Source organism: Arvicanthis niloticus, chromosome 2 (assembly GCF_011762505.2).
Source record: "Arvicanthis niloticus isolate mArvNil1 chromosome 2, mArvNil1.pat.X, whole genome shotgun sequence".
In the NCBI taxonomy this organism is placed as follows: domain Eukaryota; kingdom Metazoa; phylum Chordata; class Mammalia; order Rodentia; family Muridae; genus Arvicanthis; species Arvicanthis niloticus.
This window is the reverse complement of record NC_047659.1, coordinates 47,137,016-47,146,382: the sequence shown is the minus strand read 5'-3', so window position 1 is coordinate 47,146,382 and position 9,367 is coordinate 47,137,016. Positions and strand designations below refer to the sequence as shown.

The 9,367-nt window shown below is 44.0% G+C and overlaps 1 long non-coding RNA gene across 1 annotated transcript; it reads right to left on the bottom strand.

The window, feature by feature from the left end:
* Positions 1–850: 850 nt before the first annotated feature.
* On the bottom strand, positions 851–8,208 carry LOC143441334 (uncharacterized). Its single transcript, XR_013108638.1, has 3 exons — positions 7,241–8,208; positions 5,919–5,994; positions 851–4,978 (listed from the first exon to the last, which is right to left on the bottom strand). It is a non-coding gene; the product is annotated as an uncharacterized LOC143441334 (long non-coding RNA).
* Positions 8,209–9,367: the final 1,159 nt, after the last annotated feature.

Below are 9,367 nucleotides of genomic sequence, written 5' to 3'. Positions count from 1 at the left end.
TGGGGACCAGAAGTGGAAAAGTGGATGCATTTTCACTATAATTGTTCATATATGTAAGGAATTACTGTGAAATATTAAAAATTAAATTTAAGGTTTGGAAAGATACCTGATCACATTTGGGTTTGCTGTGCAAAGCTGAAAGCTCAATAAAGAGTTGACTGTGTCCTCCGGCATTGCCTCCACCCCTCTGGCTGCTTCTTCACAAATGCCTCTTCACAGAAACTGTCTCCATGGTAGCTGGTCCTGCTGCCAGGCTCCTTTGTGGCTCCTATTCAGACTCATGTTCTCTCTCTCTCTCTCTCTCTCTCTCTCTCTCTCTCTCTCTCTCTCTCTCTCTCTCTCTCCCTCTGTCTCTCTTTCTCTGTTTCTCACTTTCTCTGTCTCTCTCCCCCTGTCTCTCTCTCTGTATGCTCTCTGTCTGTCTCTCTGTGTATATGTGTGTGTTCTTTATGTGCGTGTGTGCGCGCAAGCTTGCGCACAAACGCTCACGCACCCTCTGGCTTTCTCTCTCTCTCTCTCTCTCTCTCTCTCTCTCTCTCTCTCACACACACACACACACACACACACACAGAATCAGGTGTATTTGAAGAAGTGGAATTTTCCAGAATCTTCAAGAACTTTGAGTAACTGTTCCCTGAGAGTTTCTCAAGACATCCTGTCAGGTTATTTCCCACTGCCAAGATGAAGGCAGAGGGGAGGCGGCAGAGAAGAGAATCCATCACTCCAAACAGAGTAGAAATGAAAGCTCTGCAAAGCAAATAGCCGAAAATCTCACAAGTGTCATTCACTGTTCAAAAAGACTGTTTTTAGACAACATAATAATCCACTACAACATTTATTCTGTCGGCAAGATTATTACAGCGCAATTTTACCTTTCCATCTTTCGTGGCGTGGTGCGTTTTCTCTAGTAGTCATCCTTTGTCTTTCTCAAGTTTGGGGTTAAGATTAACCTAAATGCTGACTTGGGGAGGGGAGGGGGATGAAGTAGCAGCAGGCAGGAGAAGTGTGAGAGGCCTCCCATGCCTTCAATGCCCTCACACAACCCTAAATGATGGCTCGCACGCAGCCTGGCTCTCAGCATGGACCTGTGCAGTTGACTGTGTCTAGTCCCAGGCCTGGCCTAGTCCCCTTCTCCGCCTGCCTTGAATTAGGGCAGTGGTTGTCCAACCTTCCCAGTGCTACGACCCTTTAATACACGTCCTCATGCTGTGGTGACCCCCCAACCAAAACATTATTTTTGTTGCTACTTCATAACTTTAATTTTGCTACTGTGATGAATTGTAATGTAAATATCTGTGTTTTCCAATGGCCTTAGGCCATCAGAAACCCACAGGTTGAGAACCTCTGTATTAGGGTCTAATATTTTCGCAAAGCCTTGCTTGACCACAGCAACAAACGTTGTTTCCTCACTAGGGAAACAACATTTTGCCCTTTTCACCTGCTATCAGATAAACTTATTTCAGTATTTGGATGTGAAATTGCCAAGAAGCGGCAATTAGACCAGCTAGGTAGCTCTTCACAGCTTGGTCCATCCCTAGTTTGGGGACACTTTTTTCGCCATCCCTCCCTTTTCTGGCCAGCAGTGTACTTACTTGGTGTCTTTATGCAAACTAGAAAAGGGAATGCCAAATATGGACATTTGGTTTGGAGAGTTAGGTTCGATAGCCTGGATAAAGTGCCATGTGCTGAGATAGCCCTGTGCCAGCTTGAGCCCAGTAAACAGAGCTGGATTGCATTACCAGTAGCTACCTCAGCCTGGGGCTCTGTGCAGACAAACTGACGAGCTTTCTGGTGCATCACTGGTCTCCACCCACCCAGGTCTACACAGCAAGATCCTACAAGGATTACAAGGAGCCTTTGTAGCACATCTCAGCTTCCACTTGAAGTCTGGACAGCACTTTTGAAAGCAGCCCGCCTTTCCCATTCTTCACACTAGATTTTCATCTGGAAAGATTTCTTCTGATTCCAATCTTTTCTCTTAAGGGTTGAGAAAGAAACCAGGTGGTAGTGGACACCTTCAATCCCAGCACTGCGGAGACAGAGGCAGGCAGATCTTCTGAGTTTGAAGCCAGCCTGCTCTACAGAGAGAGTTTTGGGATAACCAGGGCTACACAGAGAAAACCTGTCTTGAGACAAGCAAAAAAGTTGAAAAAAACAAAAGCATCAGACCCAGTCTCCCTCTCCTTCCCCCTCCTCTCTCTCTCTCTCTCTCTCTCTCTCTCTCTCTCTCTCTCTCTCTCTCTCTCACACACACACACACACACACACACACACACACACAAACACACACACCACTCTGTCACTCGTGGAAGCTCCATCTTCATGTCAGTCACTGCCAGCCTTTACGATGCATCTCTACTGTGCCCACATCTCTGTGACTCTTACTTCACACAGCCTCTCTGAGATTCACATTCCTCTCCAGCTATCTTCACACAACCTCCTTCTTACCTTTGTTCTATGATATTTAGAGTCAGTCTCTTTTGAAAATTTGATTTATAAATTTGATTTAGCATAATTGAAGAACTGACTACCTTTGAGATCTGAGTCATCTAACCTAAAGGCATGTGTTTCTCTTTCCTATCAACTGTATGTGGTGTGTGTGTGTGTGCGTGTGCGTGTGGTGTGAGTGTGTGTGTATGTGCTTCTCTGTGTATGTATGCATGTGTAGCATGTGTGGTATATGTGTGGTGTGTGTGTGTGTGTGTGGTGTGGCATTATGTGTAGTGTATGGTGTGTGTGTGTGGTGTGGCATGTATGTGTGGTATATGGTGTATGTGTGGTGTGTGTGTGTTTGTGGTGTATATGTGTGTATATGTGTGTGTATGTGTAGCATGTATGTATGTGTGGTGTATGTATATGTGTGATATGTATGTGTGTATGGTGTGTGTGTGTATGTGATTGTGTGTGTGGTGTGGCATGTATGTGTGGTATGTATGTGTGTGTGGTGTGTGTGTATGTGTGGTGTGTGTGTATATGTGGTGTGTGTGTGGTGTGGCATGTATGTGTGTTGTATGGTGTATGTGTGTGTGTGGTGTATGTGTGGTGTGGTTATGCTGTGTGTGTGTGGTATGTGTGTGGGGGGGTTTTGTGGTATATATATATGTGTGTGTGTGTGTGTGTGTATGTGTGGTGTATGTGTGGTATGTATGTGTATGTGGTGTGTGTGTGTGTCTGTTCACCATTCAGGCTAAGTTCATCCTGCAAACTCTCCACTGAGCCTTAATTCATGGTGAAATAGTGACAGGTTTCATCCCAATGACACAGTCAATAATGAACACCTGGTACAAATGAAGCTTTCAAACACCTGAGACAGGTTAAAGCGAAAAAGAGGAGTACCTGGGAACGTTAAAGAAGAGAAAGTACTGGGCTGAGTTAGTAAGCTTTGAAATTGGGCTAAGAAAACTAAAGGCTTTTCCTAGCTGCATCCAAAGTTGTGTATGAGACCTTTGGGCTCAGACAATGCCATTATATTGTCGTTCTTACATCCGACACAAGAAAAGAACTCACCCTCTTTCTTGCTACCAAGTTTCATTTTTCTGGATTCCCATTTTTATTTGTTTGAAGCCCTGGAAGGAGTTCATAGTTCTAGTCTTTGATCCTGGCTAATCGCAAGCCATTTCAAGTCCTCGGATATGAATCCAAGTCAGCAAGTCCAGAGGAGCCATTACTATTATGTAACTGTGGCCCGTGGAGAAGGCCACTGATGTCACCACATTTCTGCAGCCACAGCGCGTCCTTGGCAGTTTCTTTCTCAGCAAGCGCTAAGTCCAGTGAACCCAGCAAGAAGGTGGCTCATCTGCATGCAGGAAGGACTCTTGGAGAAGTCAGGGCAGAGGGTACCCTGGTTCTTGGTGATACAGGCTGCAAGAGTCCAGAGGAGAGGTGGCTAGGCAGGCAGAAGAGAAGGAGAAAAGGAACAGGTTATAGGTAGATTTAAACTAGAGTATTTGGAGAGACAGGGAGAAAGAAAAATAATCCCTGCTCTGGCTGGTATTTTTAGCTTCCTTTTTTATTCCATTTACCAACCTGCTTCCCCCTCAGAAGGGCCTTTCCCACCTTCTTATTAAGTTGTCTTTATTTCTATCAAAAAAAAAAAAAAAAAAAAAAAAGGAAAAGTGAGAGAAATAACAGGATTTGGCTAACTGGAAATCAACAAGGACTCATTTTAAATCTTGGATCTTAAGTGTAGCTTCTTTTTCCCCAGAGCCATAGTCAGACAGTGGGCAAATCACATGGAGTTCGCAGTCAAGACTGTGAAGGGAAGTAGAGTTTCACCTAAAGAGATGTAATTCATAAACACTTTCTCACGTGCTGCTCTGTTCTTCCTCCTCCTCCTAATGAATGAAGTCTTCTGAGGCTGAAGAGTTTTGGATAGTTTTTCATGGCAGTTGGCTTTCCTTAACACTGAAACAGTATTTATACCATTAAAAAAATAAGTACATCTGGGCACTTTGCCTGTATGCACACCTGTGCCTAGTAAGGTCAGCAGATCCCCTAGGTCTGGTGATGATTGTGAGCCACCACGTGGCTGGGAATTGAACCCAAGCCCTCTGGGAAAACAGCTAGTATTCTTACCTGCTGAACCATCTCCCCAGACCCTAGCTCTACCATCTTAAGAACAAATTCAGGGAATAGGGATGAGGCAGGGAAAATAAAAAGTTGAGTGCTTGAGTCTCAAGTTATTTTGTTTTACAGTAACATCAAACAAGACCAAAGACACACCTACCAAATCCTGGTAATATTAGCACTTAAGAGGTAGAGGCAGGAAGATCGGGAGTTTTTAAAGCCAGCCTCAGCTATCTAGGGTATTCAAGGCTAACCTGGGCTACAGGAGATCCCATCTTAAAACTAGGCATCAATTCACCTGAAGAACTACAAAGAAGTTATTTCCAAGGCTTCCGGGTTTAACGTGGACTAGAAATCTTCCCCACAGTTGTGAGAATCATTCAGACTAGCTCAGCTTAGGTCACATGACCACCTAGGAAGCAATAAGAAAAGCTGGAGGAGGAGAAGATGTTGGCTTTGGTTATCCCTAGGCAGCGTAGAATGTTTCATTCCAACACCAGGAGTAGAAACAGCTCTAGAGAGAACGAGGAAGAGAATGGCTCACCACAAAGAAACCAGGGTACCACTCTTAGGAGGGGAAATGGATGCTGAATTTGAACTCAGTAAAGGTGTTTTATTTTAAGCGGAGGACATGCTTATGTATTAATTAGAACTTTGTAAATGGATTAGAAGTAATTTAACAAGAGGCATTAAGGACTGTCATAAAATAATTGCACCACACACCAGAGACAGCAAACTAATTAGTGAAAATTGCCTGCCATGATACCTTTTCACTGTCCCCACAAATTCTTCCTTAGAAGACCAGAGCTCCTCTTTCACCTCACTCCTACCCATTCTTTCCCTCATCTAGCCCTTCCCCTGTATCTTCAGCTAGACCAGTGATTCCAAACCTTCCTAATGCTGAGACCTTTCAATACGGTTCCTCATGCTGTGATGACCCCCAACCATAAAATTATTTCATAGCTACTTCATGACTGTAATTTTGCTACCGGTATGAATTATATTGTAGAATTTATGTTTTCAGATGGTCTTAGGCAACTCCAGCAAAAGGGCCATTCAACTTCACAAAGGGGTCGGGACCCACAGGTTGAGAAACATTGTGCCATACTCTCTCTCGCAGACCCAAACCGTCTTCATTATTATGGCTGTATGTCTTGAGAAGAAGTCATGAAAATCTTCCATCTTTCTTCTTCTACTCAATATAGTTTTAGATTATTCTAAATTTTCTAGATTCAAATATCAATTTTAGAGCCAACTTATCAGTTTCTACTAAAGCTTTGTCTTGAGGAGAAATATCTTTAAAACATTTTTATATTTCAGTTTTTTTTTTTTTATGTGCACAAGCTGTTTACCTGTTGTATATATGTGTGCCACTTGCCTGCCTGGCGTCCATGAAGTTCAGGAGAGGAAGGTGCTATACCCCTAGAACTGGAATTACAGACGTGAGTCACCCTGAGGGTCCTCTGCAGGAGCAACAAGTGCTCTCAATCACTGACCCATCTCTCCATCCTGAAAAATATTGTCCTAATGAAGTCAAGTTTTTTAACCCATGAGCATAGAATGTGTTTAAGTCCTAAATTTTCTCTCAGCAGTATTTTGTATTTTTAATGTATTTTAACGTAGGCAGTATTTTTAATGTTGTGGTCAAACACATAATTTTCTAGATTTAACTCTATATATTTCAGATTTTTATATAAAATGTTTTAATAATTTTACTAGCATATGTTATATGCTTGTTACAAGATTCATTATGGTTATTTTACACATACATATTTTTTGTTTTGTTTAGTTTTTGTTTCATTGAGATAGGATTTCTCTATGTAACCCTGGCTCTCCTGGAACTTGCTCTGTAGACCAGGCTAGTCATTATATCACATAGATCCACCTGCCTCTGCTTCCCAATCATTTTTTTTTCTTTGTTTTGTTTTGTTTGAGACTGGTTCTCTTTGTGTAGCTCTGGCTATCCTGGAACTCACTTTGTAGACCAGGCTGGCCTTGAACTCACAGAGATCTGCCTGCCTTAAAGGTATGTACTACCATACCCGGGGCTATTCAGTAATTACAATGTGGCTAGCATACAATTGCCTTCATTTTATATTTTAAAAATATTTTATTTAAATTTGTGTTTGTATAAGTGTATGTTAGTACACATGCCCCAGAGGCATAAGATCCCTGCAGTCAGAGTTACATGCAGTTCTAAATCAGCTGCTATCGAGTCTGGGAGCAGAACTTACACCCGATTAATCACCGTGACCAGGTAACCACATTGGACAGTACAAAAAAAGGTGGAAAGGATACAGTCCAATGTCTACATGGGCTTATTACCTAATCTTAGGCCATGATAGTGAAGATAGGAAAAAGGCCAAAATAAAATACAAATAACTCCACACTTTGTACAGTGTACAAAGTAGTGTAGGGAGGACGACATGACACAGGATGTGAGCCAGCAAACACAAGAGCCAAGTCCCCACTTGGTCGCTTGGCTTCCAAGCTGTCGTGACTGGGACTTGAATGGGAGAGTGCAAGGGAGAATACCTCCCTAAATTTGCAAAGCATTGTGCACACAGGAGGAGGTGCTCTTATACCTCCCTTCCATTTGGCTTTGACATGCTAATCCTGCGATCTCTGAGGAGTAGGAGCCACCTGCGTCTCATAAACCTTTCGATTTACTTACACACGTGTGACCTTTCCTATCCTGGGGCCACTTTAGCAGTATTGACCGCTGACTTGCAAGGAAGGGCGCTTAGCAACTGCATAGGAAATGATGCTGGCCGCTGCGATGTTGGTGGCCTGCAAGGATAAAAGCGGTAGAGGCGAATGAAAGCTGACCCGCCGCGAACAACCGAGATGGATCCCGGAACAGGACCCGGAGTCCTCACTTGCACCCTGCCAGGTTCCCAAGTTGCTCTGCTCTCTCCAGTCACCTCTCGCTCCTCCCTCCGCTGCTGTCTTTTGTCTTTGAAAGCCGGGGGAGACCGACAACAGATTATTAACTGTGCACGCAGGTGTTATTGAAGAGACCAATTTGTGAACAATGGCCCTTCCCACGTTGTCCAAACAGAAAGATTGTTCCGCAGCTGTTATTTGCAGAACCTGTCAGCGTTCTCAGCGCTGCTACGGCGGCGCCAGCTGTCCTAGAGCGCGGCTCTCCCCGCGACGCCCACTCCTGACAGCGCTGCGGAACCCTCGCTGCGCAGCTGGCCACACTCCACGCCCGGCTGCCGTGCACCGACAACCCCGACCTGGTTCCCGCCATCCTCGAAGCCGCTCCATACTCCTCTTCTGGGAGCAACCTTCTCGTTCCCATATCCCTGACAACAGAATCCATGGAGTTGCTTGGGAAGCCTGCTGCGTTGTGAGTTTGAAGGACTGATATTCGTGCAGACTTTATGTAAAATGTGTGGCCCAGATGCCAGCTACGGATCTTCTCTGTAGGATCTAAGTGAGCCCACCAATTCTGCAGTCTAGCGAGGTTCCAGATTTCCACCCGGGAATGTTTTCATCCCATCACCTACCCTAAGCCAAAAGAATCCAACGCTTTCAGTGCGTTCCTAAATAAAGCATCTGCCAGTGTCACTGTAAAGAAGTTTTTCACTATCATCTTCCAACCCCTGTGAGCTGCGGCGGAACAACCCCTACTCGGTTTCCTCTCTCTACTTTCTAGTACGCAGGCCCTTCCCCCAAGCCTCCACACCCCGGTCCCACCAACCGCTTCCAAGAGGCAGGACTCCCTCTCCTTCAAGGAAGAAGTACTGTTTTATTCCTGGTACAAAGACCTTCAGTTCCAGGGGTGTCCTGCTGGCGCCGGAATGTCTGCTGGGCTGCCAGTTTCTCAGGAAAAAAAAAAAAAATTCACTGGTCTTCTGCACTCCCCTTATCCCATTTGAGGATGACACCTTACAGAAGCTGTAAGTTTCCCAAGGAGCAGAAAAAAAAACAATGTTCGCTGGGGCTTTCCGTCCTGAGTTTCCCACAGTGGCCTTAAAAGCATCAACAGTTGGATCTTGCCCCACACAGCAGCTTGCCCCACACAGTACTCAGCTGCTATTCCTATACAAATGGCATTCGAAACTGCCATAATCTTTTCCAGATCCCCGAAACAGGTAACCACAGTCTAGCCTAGCTCTTGTGGGCCAGATTCAAATCTACAGACATGAGTCGATAGTGTTTTGTAGGCTACAGCACTACCCACCTTATACTGGAGTCCAAGTTAAGAATGTAAATTTTTTCATACACTAATTTTCTAAGGTGTCTGCCCCACTCAACTATGGAGCCATAAAGCAGATTCTCAGACCTCTTCTTAATCCCATTTTAGGCTGATGGTGACACATTCTAAAATGACCAATCGTTACCTTTTATGAAGTAAGCTTAAGTTTCATCTCCTACTTTGCAATCCAAAAAAAAAAAAAAATGTATATATTAATAGCATGCTTCAATTCCTTGTCTCTTTACTTTTAACTAAGAAAAAAAAATGATGATCACTCCAAAAAAAAAAAAAAAAAAAAATGAACCCCAGACTTAGCAATCCCTGGTTGATTTTGGAATATTTATTAAGAGTCTGAAGGAAAAACAGATGATGTGAACGGGAGCTTTGCTCTACTTCCTAAAAAGTACTCTGAGAATTCAAGTGATTTCAGTTTCTCAGGATTCCTGAGAATTATGTCCACCACCCCCGCATTCCCCAACACTGGGACAGCAGTGTAGATCGACACCAGGCTTCACTTCCTGAACACAAGCATTATTTTATTAGATGCAAGTTGACTACTCCAAGGCAGCATACAATCTTGCAGACACAGCAAGC